Here is a 20,456-nt window from a genome sequence, read left to right as displayed (position 1 = left end):
CAATATTCATACAGGTAGCGTATAGATGGCTAATACAGGCAAGCGGATAGATGGGAAATAGGTGGGAGCCACCTCCATCAAGCAGATAACTGGCAGGGCAAGCATGTTAGTCATAGGGCCTGATAATGGCCCAGCTAGGATGGGGGGGGGGAAGAGGGTTAACCAGGGCTGTGCAATAACTCCAACAGCCCCTCCACCCTCGTTAACCCCCCCCCCGAGTCTTCCAGGTCTTCCAACCATCCTATGTGCCCAGTCCTAGCCCCCCAAGATGGCTATAAAGGAGGCCTCAACATGGGAGCTAAAATTTGGGAATTACCCCAGAGCCCCATGGCGGCCCGAAGTTGCCAAGATTTAAAAATTCAGAGATGGAGGCTCCCCCCTCATGTTCTTCCTCAGCTACACGACTCCAGCCATCCCAACAGCTGCTGCAACGGCGTCGGCGGAGGCGCTGGCATCATCGCGGGCACCACCAACAGCCACATCTTCCATTCGCCCTCGCCTCCTTTGACGCCCGCTTCCTTCCCCCCGACGTCTACCTCCACTGCTCCGACGCGGGGGGGCGGGGGGTGCAGTCCGCGACGACGCCAGCGTCCCCACCACAGCCGCCGCACCAACCATCCAGACATAGCCGAAAGCCGGCCGTTTCTATTTCCTCCGCCGCCACCGCCGCCGCCCATAGATCACAAACGCCGCCCTTCTCGTGGCGGCCTCGGAACAGCTGTTCGTCGGAGCGTCGGTGCCACGCTGTTCTCGGCACCTTAGAGAGCCCAAAAAGCGCTCAGTCAACCGGCTACAAGCAACGCCTGCCGGGCAGGGGGTCCCAGATGGTCAAACGACCCCCCCCGGAGACCCTCGCAAGCCAAGACCCCATCTCTATCACGGCGAGCCTAGACCCGGGTCGCCATCTTGGAGCATGCGCAGAGGTGACCAGACTTGGAAGACAGCCAATGAGAAGCAGAGATTTGGGGGTTGGAAAGGGAGGGATTGGGAGGCAAAAGGTCAGTCTTGTCCACGCGGAGTCATGATCTGGTGGCTGAGCTCAATTAAAGAAAGATTTCCTTAAAGATTGGCAGTTTGGAGATTCCTTTAATCTTGAGACAGTACCGCAGTCTGACAGCTGTTTTTTTATCCCCAAGCAGGGGATAAAAAGCGTGTGTGCTCGCTCAAAATCAGCAAACTAATATGCTGAAGCTGAGCAGACTAAGGACGCTAGACAGATGAATACCTGGTAGGCAGATTCCACCCCCCACATTTTCCTCCCCAAAATCTAAGGTGCGTCTTATACTCTGGTGCATCTTATATTCTGAAAAATATGGTATCCCACCTTCATAGATTTTTTAATAGCACTCCACATATGTACAAAATTATTTTGAAACAATTTTCAGTTTGCATTTGTCCATGTAACCCTGAGAGAGTTAAACTTTTTCTTCACCTCAAAACCTAACTTTCTTGTCAATACTTCATAATCTTAAAAAGCCATATTCTTAATAAGCATTTTGTCTGTTTCTTTTTCATTCCTACCTACATTTTCATCATCCTTGCTGTCTTTTGCTCTTCATCATCTTTTATTGTACTGTCTGTTCATCGAAATTGAAAAGAGGCCGCAGAATATGAACAGACGGGACGACACCTCTAGATTATCAAGCATTTGGGGACCTGCACTGAGAGAAACTCGAGTGTTAACATCAGAAGAGAGGCAGAGATTCCAACAAGCACCTGCCCTCTGGAATGACCTTCCCCCTGAGATACGCACGATATCAGACCTCCGGACTTTTCGTCGGGCCCTGAAGACACACTTGTTCCATCTAGCTGGGCTGGCTTGATCCCATCCTCTCAGGTTTTTTTAATTGAATTTCGGTTTTAATTGGGTTGTTTTAAATTCAGGCCAAAATTATTTAATTGTTTTTTTAAATGTTTTTAAATTTTATATGCTTTGTTTTATCCTGGCTGTACATTGCCCTGAGTCCCGCAGGAGAAGGGCGGTATAGAAATATAATAAAATAAATAAATAAATAAATAAGATACAGTAAATCCTCGGGTTTTTATGCTCTCTCTGGCTTTGCATTTCTTGGGCCCCCGAAAGAGTATCCTGATTGGTTTTCAGACTCCCAGGGGGTGGGGGTCTTAGCTAGCCTTGCTGGCTGATGGTCACATGTGCTTCCCAGGTCACATGCTTCCCAAGTCACGTGTGGTGGGTTTCGGTTGCTAGATGGGGCCCATTGGGTTAGTTTTTGTTGCTATTGTGTTGCAAATGTCCTTTGACAAAGGATTGACTTTCTGCCTCTGGCCCATTAACAAAGGGTGGGGGGCAGGAAGGTGGGAGCTGCTTTGTCTGTAAAATATGCTTCTCCATTTCTCATCCAGGGAAATATAATATTCTGCCTTTTTAATATTTCCCAAAATATTTCATTCTTCTAGGAAAGGGGTGGGTGCTAACCTCCTACAACTGTTTAAATTTGTGAACCGGCCAAATACTCTGTTCAAAGAAAATACGTTGTATGTTTGTATATGTGTTTCTAATTATTGCTATTTATTCCTATTTGTTCTCTTTTATTCTTTAAAGTTTAACAATTCATTCTTTATCTTAATATCTTTATATTTGTTTGGGGTTGGCTTTCTTCCCTTTCATCTTTTTTATTGTACAGCAATCTTTCTCCTCAAACCTACCACCTCTGTCTTTTCTTTCTTACTTACTTTCTCTTCCCCCCTCTTCTTCTTCTCCCTACATCCTCTTTCTTTCTCCTTCTCCTCCTCTCTTCCTCCCTCTCTTACCCTCACTCCTACTCTAATTTCCCTTCCCTTCCTTCATCCCTCTCTATTGCTGTATCCTTTTATGCATATGGACTACTCAGAGGGCTGAAAAAGTTATTTTTGACTGGTCCTCGCACTTTTGACCAGTCCTTTTATGCATATGAACTACTCAGAGGGCTGAAAAAGTTATTTTTGACTGGTCCTCGCACTTTTGACCAGTCCTCAAACTTACGATTGTCCTCACATTTTACATTTTTGCCCTATCTTGTCACCATGGTGAAGAGAAGCAGTTGTGAAATGAGTGACACGGTTGTTAAGAATGCTACAATGGGCATAAATGATGACCAGTCATAACTGCGAAGACCGGTCAAAAGTGCGAGGACCCGTCAGAAATCACATTTTTCAGCCCTCTGGGTAGTCCTTTTGTGCACAGGGACTACTCAGAGGGCTGAAAAAGTTATTTTTGACTGGTCCTCGCACTTTTGACCAGTCCTCAAATTTACGACTGTCCTCATATTTTACGTTTTTTGCCCTATCTTATACCATGTTGAAGAGAAGCAGTTGTGAAATGAGTGATATGGTTGTTAAGAATGCTGCACAGGCATAAATGTGAGGATGGTCATAAGTGTGAGGACCAGTCAAAAGTGTGAGGACCTGTCAGAAATGACTTTTTTCAGCCCTCTGAGTAGTCCCTATACACATAGCCATGGCCACCCAGTCACATGACCAGCTAGCCACGCCCACCCAGTCACATGACCTCCAAGCCACGTTCACAAAATAAGCCACGGCCACAGAACTGGTAGTAAAAAAATTTAGAACCCACCCCTGGTTGGGGATCACCACGACATGAGGAACTGTATTAAAGGGTTGCAGCATTAGGAAGGTTGAGAACCACTGCCCTAGAGGATGGGACCCGCAACATTCCCTGCCTCCCCACTCTAATGGGTCGGGTAGATGTGCGCGGCAAGAGACGGCCCCTCAGATAACCTGGTCCCAAGCCATAAAGGGCTTTAAAGGTGACAACTAGCAGCTTGAATTGCACTTGGAAGCAAATCAGCAGCCAATGCAGTTCCCACAAGAGAGGGGATACATGTGCACAGCGGGGTCTTCACAAAACCATTTGGGCCGCTGCATTTTGCACCAACTGGACCCTACAGATGCTCTTCAAGGGCAGCCCCATGTAGAGTACATTGCAATAGTCCAGACCAGAAGTGACTGCAGCATGAGTGGCTGTGAGTGGGAATTGTTGGACCAGGAAAGGGCATAACTGGTGCACAACCAGCAGTTGCGCAAATGCCTTCCTGGCCATGACTGCCACCTGCTCACCGAGCAGGAGTCATGAATCCAGGAGAATCCCAAACAGGGTCTGTTTGGGGTAGTGCCACCCTATCCAAGACCAGAGGTGGCAATTCTCCCTGAGCCAACGAACCCCAAACCCAGAGCCACTCAGTCTTGCCAGGGTTTATTTTCAACCCATTGCTCCCCATCTAGCCCCTAACAGCCTCCACGCATTGCGAGAGGAAGGACACGGCATTGCTTAACTCACCACAGGCTGAGACATACATCTGAGTATCATCAGCATATTGATGATACCTCAGTCCATGGTGACAGATAATCTCACCCAGCGGCTTCACATAAATGTTGAAGAGGAGTGGAGAGAGTACCGAGCCCTGCGGAACCCCATAAAGCAGTGGGTGAGGGTTGGATCTCTCCCCTTCTATCAACACTGACTGAGAGCAGCCACAGAGGAAGGAAGTGAGTCAGGATAGCACAAGGTCTCCCATTCCCATCCCCCAAAGCCACTCCAGGAGAATACCATGGTATTGAAAGCCACCGAGAGGTCAAGTAGAGCAAGGATGGATGCACTACCTCCAAATAGGCTTAACGCATTGTAAGCCGCCCTGAGTCTCCAGAGAAGGGCGGCATATAAATTGAATTAAAAACAAAAAATAGACTTTTGCACAGATTTTTGCCTTATGCACACTCTTAAATGAGGCTGTTATTTGAAAGTAGGAAGGGACATGGTATCACTCTCACAACACTCACCCTATAGAAGTGCCCCAGGTGTTATCCCTCATAGCAAAACAAAGATTGTGAATCCCACTTCTGAATCAAATGCAGGACCCCGAAAACTAATAACCCTGGCTTAATAGATAATAGTTTATTATTTATTCAGTGTGCACAGGAGGGGTTTCTCTCCCAAAAATAGTTGGAGGAAATCCTACAGACAAAATGATACACTCATATTTATACATTTCAGGAAAGGAAGACAAATTTATGATTATACATATGCCCATTTAATAAATTAAGCATGAATATTCAGAATTAGCAAGCATCAGGTTACTTTCCTGTCCATCTACAGTTACTATCCTCAAGAAAGTGATATTGCCTAAATAAAAAGAAATCTGTCAGTTGTGTTGCTGTTTTGACAAAATATGGGAAAAGAAAGGATTGAGGTTGCCCTATACATTCCTTCCATATTTCTAGCTTTTTAACCCATCCTTCTAAGAACTTGTTTTATTCACAGTCCTATCTTCCAGCTGACTTATTTATTTGAACCAAAATCATTGGCATTCTCACATAAGGAGAACAGCTTGGGTCCTTTCCTAAGTTGGACCTGTTGGATCATGTTGAGAATCAAAATTCCCCTGTCTCACATTTCTACCTTACTTTTGGTTGTAAGGTGAACCTTTGTATTCAGTTCTGGCCTCAGAATGATAATGTAGCACTTGGGGATGAAGATGCAGCCCAGCACTGGAGGACAAGATGGAGAAGACCTGCACAGACACCATGTATTTCCCTTTGGTGCTCAGGTAGGTGGGCACAAAAGTCACCCAGACACTGCAGAAGACCAGCATGCTGAAGGTGATCAGCTTGGCTTCATTGAAGGCTCCAGGGAGATTCCTGGCTACAAAAGCCATTGTGAAGCAGATGGCAGCCAGAAAAGCCATGTAGCTGAGGGTGATGTAGAACATGACAACAGATCTTTCATTGCATTGTAGGATGATCATTCCAGGCTGGGATTGGAGGTCAGAGTCAGGGAATGGGGGGGAAACTCCCAGCCACATAGAGCAGATGATAATTTCAACAGCAGAACCAGAAAGGATGATGGAGTTGGCCAAGCCCTTCCCCAACCATCTTCTCACCCTGTTTCCTGGTTTTGTGGCCAGGAAAGCCAGCACCACTGTGATTGTTTTGGCCAAGAGAGAAGAAATGGCAACCGAGAAAACAATGCTGAACACTGTTTGTCGTAGAAGGCAGGAGGCTTTCCTTGGCTGACCAATGAAGAGAAAAGAAGACAAGAAGCAAAGCAGGAGGGAGAACAGGAGGATGTAAGAGAGGTCCCGGTTGTTGGCTTTCACAACAGGAGTTTCTCGATATTTAAGGAATATGACTAAAATAAACCCTGTGGATAGGAACAAGAGTAGGGCAAAGGAGACCAGGATGATACCCAGATGTTCTTTATAAGACAGGAAAGTTATAACTTTTGGGATACATTGAATTTGGTCCTCATTTGGATATTTATCATCTGGACACTTGGTGCATTTTTCTGTATCTGAGAAAAACAAAAAGCAATATTTCTTTAAAATTATGTACTTTTACCGTTGGGGGAAAAATATTCTTTGGACATCAGATGACACCAGGACCATTTTCTGTGATACATTTCTTAACATTTCCATAGGACTTCATTGATTTCCCATGTTATCTGCAGAATCTTCAAATGAGCCTATGTTCTTAGAGGTAAATAACTAATCAGTTAATCTTTCATGGTACACTTTCTGGGTCCTGCCAGATGGCATTTCTTAATGTATTAGATCACGGGTGGGTTCCACTTGCCTTCACTACTGGTTTGCAATGGGAGCATGCACGCAGCTCTTCTGCACATGCGCAGAGTGTCCATGATGACGTCCGGGCGGGTGGGTGGGCCACCACTACTACCGGTTCGCAAGATCTGAAGTGAACCGGTAGCAACCCACCACTGTATTGGACTCAGAGGATGCCTACCTTGTGGAATCAAAAACTAGTCCTGCATGGAATATATACAGGGAGAAGTTGTGATACTGGTGTGTTGAGGTGCACCTATAAGTGCCTGTGTCATCTCATTGTGGAGCAGGAATGCATTCTTAGTGATCCACAAGGGGAGGCCCATGTAGAAAGCATTGCAACAATCCTTCCAGGAGGTAGATCTAAAACAATTCCTAAAGTTTCATTAGAATTCAGATGTTCCTAGAAAGGCAAATATGGAAGGAAACATCCAAGCTAAAAAACAGAAGAGATTTCCCACCCACCCACCCACCCTTTTGGCAATAGTAAAGCTTGGCTGGTCTGCCACACTCTCCTATCTTGATTCAGCTCCTACTTTGAGGTTTGTTTGGAAGTGGGGGGAAGGTTGGTATTCTTTTTCTTAGATAAGAAATTGTGCCATTTGAAAATAAACAAGAAAACAATTGAATGTCAGCGTTCCAAATTATGATCTCTTTCAGCGTTGACATGAAATCAATGAAAGACACAGAAAGACTTGCTTTAATGCTGGGATGAACTTTCACTTAGTTCCTGGCTCTTCAGCAGATAGTGTTACTTGGGCAACAGAGGGAGGGGGGAAATTCCTGTGAAAAGAAAGTGCATGGGACAAAGAGATGGATCTCCATGGTGGCCAATGAGACATTGGGGTTGAAGAACAGAAAGGGAGGGGTTTGGAAGGAGGTGCCAATCTTGGCTGCAACAGAGTTCAGGCATGTCGTTTTCTATTCTTAAATAAAGAAAAAAGATTCATTAGAGACTTTGCGTTTGAGAATGAAGTTTATTTAAGATAGCAACGAAACCTGACATTGAACTTCAATGCAATTTTTAATAGCTGACTTTCATTAAAGTGCTCTAGATCAGAGGTCATTTTCAGCAGGTTCTGACCAGTTCTGGAGAACTGGTAATGGAAATTTTGAGTAGTTCAGAGAACTGGTAAATACCACCACTGACTGGCCCCGCCCCCATCTATTCTCTGCCTCCCGAGTCCCAGCTGATTGGGAGGAAATGGGGATTTTGCAGTAACCTTCCCCTGTAGTGGGGAGGGAATGAAGATTTTACACTATCCTTCCCTTGCCATGCCCACCAAGCCATGCCCACCAAGCCATGCCCACCGAACTGGTAGTAAAAAATTGCTGCTCTAGATACATCAACTTTCACAAATCAATCCTTTTTTGTGGTGTCACTCACCTTCCCAAGTGGAGATGGTCCCCTCCGGACAAGGAACACAGTCATAACAGCAAACTGGCTCTCCTTCTCAAGCCCGCTTGACAAACCCAGGTTGACATTTTTCCACGCATTTGGACTGAGGCAGAGACTAAGGAGAAAAACAAGGAATGCCAAACAAAATATGTCAGGACTAACCATCCATGGAAAGATAGACAGTCTACTGAAATCTTTACACCTTCTTTAAAGGAGCAGAAGTCCTACTGCTCTTTCGCAGTAGGGTGAAAGAGAGGCATGGATAACTCTGGCTAGGTTTAGGCTGCTTGAAACCATCATAGACTATGTGTCAGGTTCCATAAAGACTGGAAAAATAAACCTCAGCATGCAAAAGCAGTAACCAAATTTGTTTATCTTGATATCGGTACTAACTGACCACCTTATATTGTTACAGAAAGGAATCTTTGTTGGAGCTGCGCTCTGTGCTCCCCATCACCTTTTAAGCAGCATAAGCTCCACCCCAGTGCAATCACTCAATTATCCAATTAATCATTAAAACTGCCCAGAATATCACCGGACTGCAGCTACCAGCTCTGGATGACATCTTCAAATCTCGCTGATTGAGAAAGTTGCATAACATTCTCAGAGACTCTTCCCGTCCTGCTTACAATCTTTTTGGACTGTTGCCTTCTGGCAGAAGATACAGAACAATTAAAACTTGGACTGCACTTTTTCTGAATAGTTTTTATCCCAGAGTTATAATTGCACTCAACAATGAACTAAAGGGCCACCATCAGTGAGCTGTCGGACAGTATTACTTGGTCTGTTGTGTGGATGTTTGGGTGGTTTAGGGGTGGGGAATTGTGGTGGGTGGGAGTATGTTTGGGGATTGTTATGTGTGTTGGACCTGGTCTTTGGGTGTTAAGTGAATTTCGTTGTATGGGTATACTGTGTATACACGTACAATGACAATAAAGTTATTTATTTATTTATTTTATAACCTGTATCCTCCCTCTCCCTCCCCAATCCATCACAAGCCGCTTCAGTTGTTCTGGCTGCTCCGTCTTTCTTAAAGTGATACGGTTGATAAACTGCTTCAGTGCATGACCCTGACGTCATCTAGCATGCGGCTGGGAAGTCAAAGTGAGAGGCATGCCTCGGGGCTGACGACCCAGGAGAGCAGGCACACAGGAAGTGTCGTCGGCGAAAGTGTGCATCGGTGGAATGGTGATCCCCACACAAATGGCAGCCTCAAGTACTGTCGCAGGGCTGGGGCTGACATGATGGACCTTTCCTTTCAGGAGGACAATTTCTCCAGTCAGAACAAGATGAAGCTTGTTTCTCATTAGGGCCAACAGATCTCTAAACAGTCATGATTATATTTGATTATATTTGATCTGATTTAATCCAAGCTTTAACTCAGTCATTGGTCAAAATAATTTGTTAGGTATACTAAAGCCGGCATCTGAGGTTTCTCAACAGTTTGATGGAGATATTAAATTATAGAAGAGATACAAAATGACCAAGGTCTTCATCCTAAAGAAGAGTCACAAAACATCCTCTGTTGGAGAAGACTGAATCAGTTTAAAAGAGTGTTCCTGTAGGAGATGACCAGGCTCAGCCCAGGGGAGGAGTCAAGCATGTTATTAGTCTCGAGTCCCTTCAAGTTCACAAGAGATCTAAGTTCAGCCTACTTTGAATTCAACAGTCAATTTGTTTGACCGTTATTAGTGCAGATTATTGTTAGTAAAGGTAAAGGTTCCCCTCGCACATATATACTAGTCGTTCCCAACTCTAGAGGGCAGTGCTCATCTCCGTTTCGAAGCTGAAGAGCCAGCGCTGTCTGAAGATCTCTCCATGGTCATGTGGCTGGCACGGCTAAATGCCAAATACGCACAGAACGCAGTTACCTTCCCACCAAAGGTGGTCCCTGTTTTTCTACTTGCATTTTTATGTGCTTTCGAACTGCTAGGTTGGCAGAAGCTGGGACAAGTAACGGGAGCTCACTCCAAGATGCAGCACTAGGGATTCGAACAGCTGAACTGCTGACCTTTCAATTGACAAGCTCAGCGTCTTAGCTACTGAGCCACTGCATCCCTTGTAGACTGTTAGCATGCAATAAATCTGTAGTCATTTGAACAGCCTTGACTTCTAATTTTTTGAGTTTGACATTTCTATATTATAGCACCCAAAGGACGCTTCGTGAATAGTAGTGAACTCCCAACACCACCCCAGCACTCTAAGAAAACTATAGGTTTCCAATTCTGCATGCTCAATTCTTAGTGAAGGTCCTCCACCTTGGTGGCTAACTTTAGCCTTCTTGAAAGGGTCCTAATCTTTAGAAATCGGAGAAAACACAGCAATATTTTACCTACCTTGTTGAGCAAATTTAACTGTGACAGATCATCTTGGTTGATAATAAGTCTCTGTCTTTTGAAACTGCCCAGATGCTCCAGGAAGCAATCCTTCTCAGAGAAAATCAGCAAGCCCACAATTGCCAGATCTGCTGCTACATCTCCATTTTGGTCCAAGTACAGTTTCTGCCATGAAATATTGCAAAACTCATTCTTCTCCAGGAATGGATGAAACTACAATGGAAACGTGCAAGAATTTTAAAAGCAGAAACCTTGGTTTCTTGCCCCACGTGGTCTGTTCATATATGAATCTTTCTTTCGAGTAGTCTAACTTGCAAATATGTTTGATTCTGTGAAAAAAATATTACCACTGCCTTCATAAGGAAATGCAAAGGTTTCAGCAAAATTTGCCAATCAGATATTGTCAGTTTACATATTGAAAAGTTATAATTGAAATTGTTTGTCAATTATAGAGAATATTGTAGAGCGGGTATCATATACATTGAAAAAAAGAGATTATTTATAACTCAGTGAAAGCAGATTGATTACCAGAAAGAATGGATTTTTCAAGTTGAAAATCTTCTCCCAGGTAGACGAGACAGGAAATATGACCACATGAGCTAATTTTATTTATTGCAGTGCTACCAAGAGAATCTTGCAAGTCTATAAGTACAAATATCCCACCAATTTTTTTTTCTCAGCCTGAAAACTAAGGAAGGATTTTTTCTGAGTTTCTTCCCCCCTCCCTCCCCCCCATTATATAACTGGGGGCTTCTGACTCTCTTATCTGATCATCCTTAGGCAATATCACTTCTCTTGGTCCCAAAAGTCATTCTCACATATCATTACACTTCCTAAATAGATTAGAGGAATGCCAGGGATATAACTTGATTTCAGCAAAGTATTGACAAACTATTTTGTATAATGAAGATTAGGAATCTTAAGGATTGGGAATTAGGGAGGTATGATAACTAAGTGGATAAAACTGACTCCAAAAGTGCACTCAAATCATTTTTAATTTTTGAAATGTTTCTCATAAAAGTGTGTAATTATGAATATCAATTTGTGCTTGGGCATCCCATTTTTCTGTATTCTCCTTAATACGGTGGAGTTTTCTTTGGAATGTTATCCTCTTTTAAAGCAATTACATTGGCCAAATCTGTGGGACTTCAGTAGCATAGCTAGGTTGAGATGCTTCCCATCAGGGAAGAAATTCACTTACCTTCCCTACCGGTTCGCAAATGTGCGTGCGATGCGCATAAGCTTGCTTTGCTTGCCCGCGCCATTGTCCACGCATGCGCAAAGCCTTCTGTGAATGCACAGAGGCTTAAAATCATCACAAAAAAAGTGATATCATGACGTCCACTTGGGTGGGCCGAGCCTCCTGGAGCCGCCGCACTTGTTCACCCAAGCCAGATAGAACCGGCTGAATTCTACCATCCTTCTCCTTTGGGTTCCTTCTCAAAAGGATCTAAGATAATGAATCCCTGGCTGGCCAAAATATTTCCAAATTCCTCTGCTTTATGTTGGAAATGTGGAAAGACGGTCGGCACCTTTTATCATCTGTGGTGGACTTGCCCTGAGACCAAAAAGTTTTGGTTAAAGATTCGACTTTGGCTCTCTGAAATAACGGGACAGGAGATAGTCCTGGCCCCGGAATCTTTCCTCTTAGGTATGACTGAAGATGGTCTCGACAACAATAAAACCCAACTGGCAATCCAAATTATTACTGCGGCTAGATTAGCCTTTGCGAAACTCTGGAAATCTAACTCTACCCCCTCTGAGGAAACATTAATAAATAAAATTCTAGAGTGCACAGAGATGGCTAAATTGACGAGCGAGCTAAAAAATGAAGAGAACTCTAAGTACTACGAAGTATGGGGAATTTGGTATAACTGGTTAAAGAATAGGATAAAAATATGATAATAGGCTATGATTTGTTTGACACCCGAAATGGACTTAATTGTATAGAAATGTAGAGAATTGTATAGAATTGTATATCGTATAGTTATGGATGGAATTCACCTAATGTTTGATCTATGAAATGTGTAAACACTGCACCTCGGATCAAGACTGTGATTGTACATTGTCTTTTTAAAATTGGAAAATTCAATAAAGTATTTAAAAAATAAAAAAAATAAGATAATGAATCCCTGTCAGGACCCCATACCTGCCATGGCTGCAGCCTTATAGACCCCTCTTTGCCCTCTTTCCTCCTCCTCCTGGATTTGGACAAATACGCAGCATTCAAGGCATGGACCAGAGTCTTAATGAAACTGTAATAATGTTCCAAATTTGTGATCTGGATACTGTTCTTTTTCTCTTGGATATCCAGTGGTGCTTTCTGGGTGCATCTTTTCCGTCCTTTGATGGAAGAGATGTGCTTTGAAAAAGAACAGCGAAAACTGGGGATCTAGATAGAAATAGGGTTCAAAGGCCTTATCTTTTGATCTTTTTTTTCCCGAGTAAACAAAGTTCCAAATGCTATGGATGTATTTGAGAAGTCTGTGCTTTCCTTTAATGTGAATTCCCAAACTTGTGGTGATCCAGATTTTTCCTTCAATGGGTCCTGGCAAACGCATAAGCATAAAATGGAAAGGAAGAATTCTGTCCAAAAGGAAATCATATTCTATGAAATGAACAAAGATGTTGACTTGTCTCCACTTAGAGAGGGCATCCTTGAGGGTTGTTGTATGTCAAGTCATTGGGAATCGCTGTAATATAACAACACAAATTCCATTCTTGACAAGCAAAGGAGTAAAAGTCCTCATGAAATTCTCTCCATTCTCTGTGTCTGAAGCAAAGAGACCAATCAAGGTCCATCCAAAATGGAGGACCACTTGCACAATTCCTGGATACTGGATCCCTTCTTTCGGGAACATCTGGTGAAAAAAAGGGAATTGACTTTTATCACCCAGAGCCACTGAAGCAATTTTATCACTGATCTGAAAAAGCAATGAAGAATTCTGTGTTATATTTGAGGTCAGATCAAGTCTGAAGTATTAACTTTTAATAAATCCCACTTTGTTTTTTAATGAACACATTTGGATAGTTTGTTTGATTAGCCATTGTTTAAATATTAAACACAGAATGTTAACAAGTTTGTATATAAAAATGGAGTACAAGAAACAAATTAATCATAGAAGAACAACAATGAAAAAAATGCATATCTGTATCAACACCGCAGCTTACCACAATTAGACTCACATGTACAAATGTCAACTGAAATAATTTGTTCCCATAAAGGGTCATATTGTATGTACTTTTTGAGCCTTGCTACGTCTTCCTCTGCTTCAATATCTCTGATATTTTGTACAGCAACCTGCTTGCCTTCTTCTACAGTTGTAAAAGAGACAAGGAGACCACAGCTCCTACCCTGTTTTCCCCAAAATAAGACATCCCCTGATAATAAGTCCATTCAGGCTTTTGAGCGCATGGCAACAAAGCCAAGTGCTTATTTCATGGTTCAAAAAAATATAAGACAGGGTCTTATTTTGGGGGAAACACGGTAATATAATTTGTAAATTGTATAATCCAAGAGATCTTTGATTGAAAATGTTCTCTGTTTTAACGGACACAATTTGGTGAGCATGTCAGTTTCCATAGCTTTAATTTACATCAATAATTATTTGCCCTGATTTTAGACAAAGAACAAATTGTGTAAAATCCCAATTCAGCTCTCAGGGCAGCAACCGGGCCTAAGACAGAACATTGAGTACCCCATTACATGTTTCCCTCCACGTAGGTGTAGTTTCAAGGTGGACTACTACATGCGGAGTGCAGTTGGTCAGCAAAACCTCGGTCTAAAGCCTGCTTGTTTTTCAGCAAGAAATTCTTCCCTCGTCGAACCACTCTCAACTTTACTCAAGATGACCTTAACATTTATTTTAGCCATCATTATCTATTAGACAAATGGGCAAACAATTGCTTTCTTATTCCCTTTTTTAAATATAGAGAATTCTATTGCCACCCAACTGGATCTAGCAGGTATTATTTATATGTGTAAAACAACCTGCCAGTAAGAGGACCCTACAAGTTGGGTTATTTTTTTTTAATAGTTCAGCTCTCCAGGGCTCTGTTGCTTTTCTAGCCTTTTATTATGATTTTGATTATGAATGCATTTGGTTAAAATACTTGACATGTTGACTAATATGTTTGCAATTTTTAATAAAGCGGTCAATTAATTCTAGTGGTCACTATGAGTCTATAAAACGCATATGTTTAATCAATAGCTGCGAAGATAAACCATTGGGACTCCTTTTAATGAACATGGCATTGAAATGATTATTATTTTATGTACATGAACAAAATGTTGGTTTTCCATCATTGAAGCATCTTCTTATTTACCCTTCGATTAAACATAGAGGTCTCCTCACCTTCACAAGTGTGCAGCAGAAGCCCAGAAAGCAATGAAGACAGTGTTGTGAGAGGAAATGTCTGCTTTGATCCTTGCTCCCACCTTAATGTGTATGACTACAATGACCATAGTGAAAAGAAGCTCTTGAATTCTATAGAGAAGATCTATCATTCATCCACTAACATCCACTCACTCACTTTACCCGATAGTGAAAGACACACACACACAAACCTGTGGGACTTTGTAGGTGCCTACTAATGTTGACATCTGGATGGAGATGTCCCTGGAAGCTCCATCAAGAAGAGCCAAAAGGTTGTCCTTCCTTCCACAGCTGTAGTTGGGAACGTTGGCTTTTCCAGTAGAGAGCATGTCCAGCAAGGCATCTGAAGTGCCAAGTGTGTCCAAATAGTTGTCATGGATGTTGTAGCCAAGTGTGAGGTTGTGCAGGAGATGGTGATTTTTGTTGACCACTTGAATATTAAAAATAAAGCGTTGTATTTCTATCTTACTTAAAGGTAAACTAGTGTAAAAAAAGGCTCATGTTAATATCAGCATCAACAGAATAACAAAAAAAAAAATTTTTTTTTCTATTTAATCATCTTTTTCTCCACAGGCCTACTGAGTTTTAAGGCAATATTGACCCAAAATCAGAGGTAAATGATTGTCACCATTTAATATTTCTGAGAGTTGAGAAGATGGGGTGGAAATAATCCTTCACCAGCGTTAAAAATCACAAATGCACAACTATTTGTGCAGCACTAATGTTCATCTGTCAAGCAGCCAGGTTGCAAAATAATTCAAATATTAGAGTAGAACTCTCACAAAAGGAATAGGACAGTGTTTCTCAACCTTGGAAGCTTGAAGATGGGTGGACTTCAGCTCCCAGCTTGAAGATGGGTGGACTTCAGCTCCCAGAATCCTTCAGCAGCGCTGGCTGGGGGATTCTGGGAGTTGAAGTTCACCCATTTTCAAGCTACCAAGGTTGAGAAACACTGGAATAGGATGTTTCATAAGTGACCCAGAAAACCCATTCTATAAACAGTCATTCTATTCCTATAAGGATCACTCACTGAATATCAATGAGCAGTTATAAAAATATGGAAATGAGCTGCACAGAGGAAATTAGAACCATTTCAATCGCTACTTTAAACAAGTCATGAACTCAGGATTGTATGGTGAGAAGAAAATAACGTGGAATTCTTTCAGGATTTTTTTTCTGCCCCGGTTTTGGATTTGAGTCTCTTCCACAAAATAAGACAGAATAGAATGGAATGGAATGGAATGGAATAGAATGGAATAGAATAGAATAGAATAGAATAGAATAGAATAGAATAGAATAGAATAGAATAGAATAGAATAGAATAGAATAGAATAGAATAGAATTCTTTATTGGCCAACTGTGATTGGACACACAAGGAATTTGCCTTAGGTGTATATGCTCTCAGTGTACATAAGGAGAATAAAATACATTTATCAAGAATAAAAAGATACAACACTTAGTGATAGTCAAAGTTACTAATAAGCTATCAAATCATCCTAGGAAACAAATAAAAACAATATAAATTAAAAGATACAAGAAACATGGTTATAGTAATAAGTGGAAAGAGATAGATACTAGTAAGGAAGAGAAGAATAATAGTAATACAGTCTTAGTGACACCATGGAAAGCAAAACAATTCAAGAAATTAGTCAGATCCTGCAACATAGGAGTAAGTGCAATAAGAAGAAAGGAAGGAGAGCGATAGAACTACAAATGAAGGAAATGCATTTCCCTCACCCTGAATGACTTACAAGCGAGTCTGACTAGGAGCCATGTTGAAACGCACCATAATTCGCGATAATCTTGATGCGCTGGTGACTATACTAATGAGATGGTGTCCTGGTTTGTAATAGCTCCATCGTTTTTCTCCATTCCGGCGCCTGAAATTCAGTGGGCACTTCATTCTAAGCTTCCCAGAGCCTGGCCAGGAGGCTAACAGCCTCAGAAGCAGAAGCAGGAGGTTCATAATTCATAGAACTGAATCAATCCCCTTCTCATTTTTAAACAAGAACAAGAAGAATTAGAAACATTATTTCGCAAGTTGGAAGTGCCAGAGGCTTCTCTGATTCAGTTGGGGGGACAAACAAAGCTTCTCCTGGAAAGAAGAGAAAGGTACATTCAAGAGCACAGCTGGCCCTAAACATGTGCCAGAAAGAGCATGACTTGAGGCATTTGTTCTTTTCTGATGCAAGATCCCTTCCATGTTGCTTCAGTCTGATGTTTTCATCTAAGACAGTCACTGGAGAAGTAAAATACAAAAGGTCTCAAAGACTCGGATGTTGTCAGTTACACATGAGGAGCGACTTCTCTGGGGAATCTGAACTCTTCAGGGCTCCATGTGCAGAGAGAAAGCTGGAAAAAAGCATGTTAGTGAAAAATCATAAATACACCTCTGTTGATAACTATTCTGTAGTGGTTAGACTAGACTAGACTAGACTAGACTAGACTAGACTAGACTAGACTAGACTAGAAAGAATAGAATAGAATAGAATAGAATAGAATAGAATAGAATAGAATAGAATAGAATAGAATAGAATAGAATAGAATAGAATAGAATAGAATAGAATAGAATAGAATAGAATAGAATAGAACAGAATAGAATAGAATAACAGAGTTGGAAGGGACCTTGGAGGTCTTCTAGTCCAACCCCCTGCCCATGCAGGAAACCCTACACCACTTCAGAAAAATGATTATCCAACATCTTCTTAAAAACGTCCAGTGTTGGAGCATTCACAACTTCTGGAGGCAAGTTGTTCAACTGATTAATTGTTCTAACTGTCAGGAAATTTCTCCTTAGTTCTAAGTTGCTTCTCTCCTTGATTAGTTTCCACCCATTGCTTCTTGTCCTGCCCTCAGGTGCTTTGGAGAATAGCTTGACTCCCTCTTCTTTGTGGCAGCCCCTGAGATATTGGAACGCTGCTATCATGTCTCCCCTAGTCCTTCTTTTCATTAAACTAGACATACCCAGTTCCTGCAACCGTTCTTCATATGTTTTAGCCTCCAGTCGTCTAATCATCTTTGTTGCAATAGTCAAGACAGCAAGTGACTAGGGCATGAGTGATCAAGAGTAGGGATTGTCAGTCCAGGATGAGAGCTGAGTAAGAGCAGGAAAAAGAGAGTTTGTGGTCTTTCCCCATTTGGGTAATAAGGAAAAAGTTATAGAGTGGATGGAAGATGAGGCACACTGAGAACAAAAAGCAGAGAAAATAAATTGATTTGATATTAAATTGAAACAACCTAACCGATCTGAATCTGAGCATGTGCAATGGAAACAAGGTGAAGAAGGGACCTGCTAATCCTGATTTCCCCCTGGACCCTTACTGCTTCTCCTTAGTCCAGATTTTGGGCAGGAATCTCGTCTTTTCTACTCTGCAAATTACATGGATGCTGAAGAATAATCCTCTCTGAATAATACATATAAAATAATCATTAAAAATTCCTAGGGGGGATGGATTTGAAGAGAATAAAACATAACCTTGTGTTTTATCATTAGAGACCCTGAATATGGAATCAAATTGATGAGAACTTTGATTCCTGTGGCCTTCTAAATTAAATTTGTGTGTTTTTTTTTCCCTTTTACAGCTAGCACTGAAACTTCCTTTGAAGCTTTTGTTAATTGTTTCAGTTCCTTCTTGAATGGCGAGAAGAGCTACTCTTTCCCTTTTACCTTCTCTCCATTTTCCTCCTCTCATCCAATGTAATCCCCACCCCAAAAAAACGTGACCCAGATACTCCAGGAACAAAAAGATTATGCAGCCGCACCATCCACACAAGAAGAAGAAGAAGAATCACTCTAAGACAGTGGTGGGTTGCTATGTTCTGTCCCTGTACCACGCACACATCCAACCAGCCAGCCGAGGGTTAAATAAACTCTTTAAACACTCAACATCAGTGATAAGGAATTTGGCAGCAATTCCATGGCTGCCTGCCAAGAACTTTTACTCCGATAACACAGACAAAAATACACACAGTTTGAATAGTCCAGTTTGTAATTAAATCCACAGCAAATAGGCGTTGTGTCCAAAGGTGCAAAGTGACTCACCAGAGATTAGCTTTGTCCGTCACAGAGTCCAAATGGCCACCACACTCCCTTTTATAGCCTGTGGGGTGTGGTCCAGTGACTCAGCTTAATCTCTGGCACGCCTCCTTTTCTGCTGCGCACGCTTGTCTCTCCAATGCTGGCGTGGGTCCAACCACAATGTTTCTTCGTCACTATCTGACGGCTTGGAAACACCTGGCTCCTGGCCAATCTCTTCTCCTTCGGGAGACACCTGAAGCATTGCCAGAGAGGAGAGTCCTGGAGAGGGAGGCCTGGCCGTCTCCTCTCCTTCATGTTCGGAGCCTTCTTCCTCCGATAAGATAGGCTCGGAGGACGGAGCCACAACACGCTACTGGTTCACACCGGTTCAGGCGAACTGGTAGCAGTGGCGGCAGGAGTCTCCGCCCACCCACCCGAATGTCATCAAATATGCTCTGCGCATGTGGAGAAGTGGTGCACATACGAACTGGTAGCAAAGTGAAGCCCACCCCTGCTCTAAGCCAGTTTCTGAGTGTATATGGGCAAAAAATCAGGACACACCATTCTCCACCCTGTAGGCACCATGACAATCTCTGCTGCAGACCTCACAGCTCAGTGTTTATTTAATAAAGTAAGAAACTTCAAAGCTTAAAGAATCTCAGTGTTTATATGAAGATGGAAAAACAACAGTATCAAATCAAAAAAAAAAAAAACCTATCCACCTTATAACTTTCTCCCTCCCTAAGAGCCGAGGTGGCGCAGTGGTTAGAGTGCAGTACTGCAGCTACTTCAGCTGACTGCTAGTTCAGCAGATCAGCGGATCAAATCTCACCGGCTCAAGGTTGACTCAGCCTTCCATCTTTCCAAGGTGGGTAAAATGAGGACCCAGATTGTTGGGGGCAATATGCTATTTAGTATACTGTTGATTGTTGTAAGTCACCCAGAGTCCTCGGAGAGTGGGAGGCATAGAAATATGATTAAATAAATAAATAAATAAATAAATAAATAAATAAATAAATAAATAAATAAATAAAATTATCCAATGATTCAGTCCACAGGAATACACTTTCCTGTCCCTCTGTCAGCTTCTTGTTCAAGACTTGGTTTTCTAGAGCAGGTGGGAAATGAAATTTTACTTCAGGCATGAGCAATTTTTAAAATCAACTGCAATTCAGGATTAATATATAAAGATCAGCACTGCAGGCTACTTCAGGTGACCGCTAGCTGCAATTCGGCAATTCAGATCTCACCGGCTCAAGGTTGACTCAGCCTTCCATCCTTCTGAGGTCAGTAAAATGAGGACCCAGATTGCTGGGGGCAATATGCTGACTCTGTAAACTGCTTAGAGGGGGCTGTAAAAGCACTATGAAGCAGTATATAAGTGCTATTGCTATCTAATAGTAAAGAAAATCACAGATTTTTACACACAGAGAATTAACGTTGGGGAGTGTTCAAGTGTACTGATTGCTTCCTTGTCTTTGATACTACATTGAAAGACAGCAGAACTCAGTTGCCTGGGTACTGAATTATCTTCATCAAGCATTACTTTCTGGACAAGTCCTGATAGGAAGGAGCACAATTGTAACAGAACAGAGTCCCTAGAGGTGTACCCGTAATTTTTCACTTTTTTTCCAGGTTCCCTTCTGCATGTGGATTCCAGTAGAAGTTTAGATCCCTAGAGGAGAAGTTGCTGATTACAATGAATCACCATTCTGGTCTTTGAGACCTCTTCTGAAGCAACATGGAAAGGAT

At 42.2% G+C, this 20,456-nt stretch overlaps 1 pseudogene; it reads left to right on the top strand.

The window, feature by feature from the left end:
- LOC139311899 (zinc finger protein 420-like) overlaps positions 1-20,456 on the top strand; it is a 285,827-nt pseudogene that overhangs the window by 155,896 nt on the left and 109,475 nt on the right.

This window comes from Pituophis catenifer, unplaced genomic scaffold (assembly GCF_029215685.1).
Source record: "Pituophis catenifer annectens isolate HBS135680 unplaced genomic scaffold, rPitCat1.0.hap2 SCAF_2, whole genome shotgun sequence".
Lineage (NCBI taxonomy): Eukaryota > Metazoa > Chordata > Lepidosauria > Squamata > Colubridae > Pituophis > Pituophis catenifer.
This window is presented reverse-complemented; position numbering and strand designations above follow the sequence as displayed.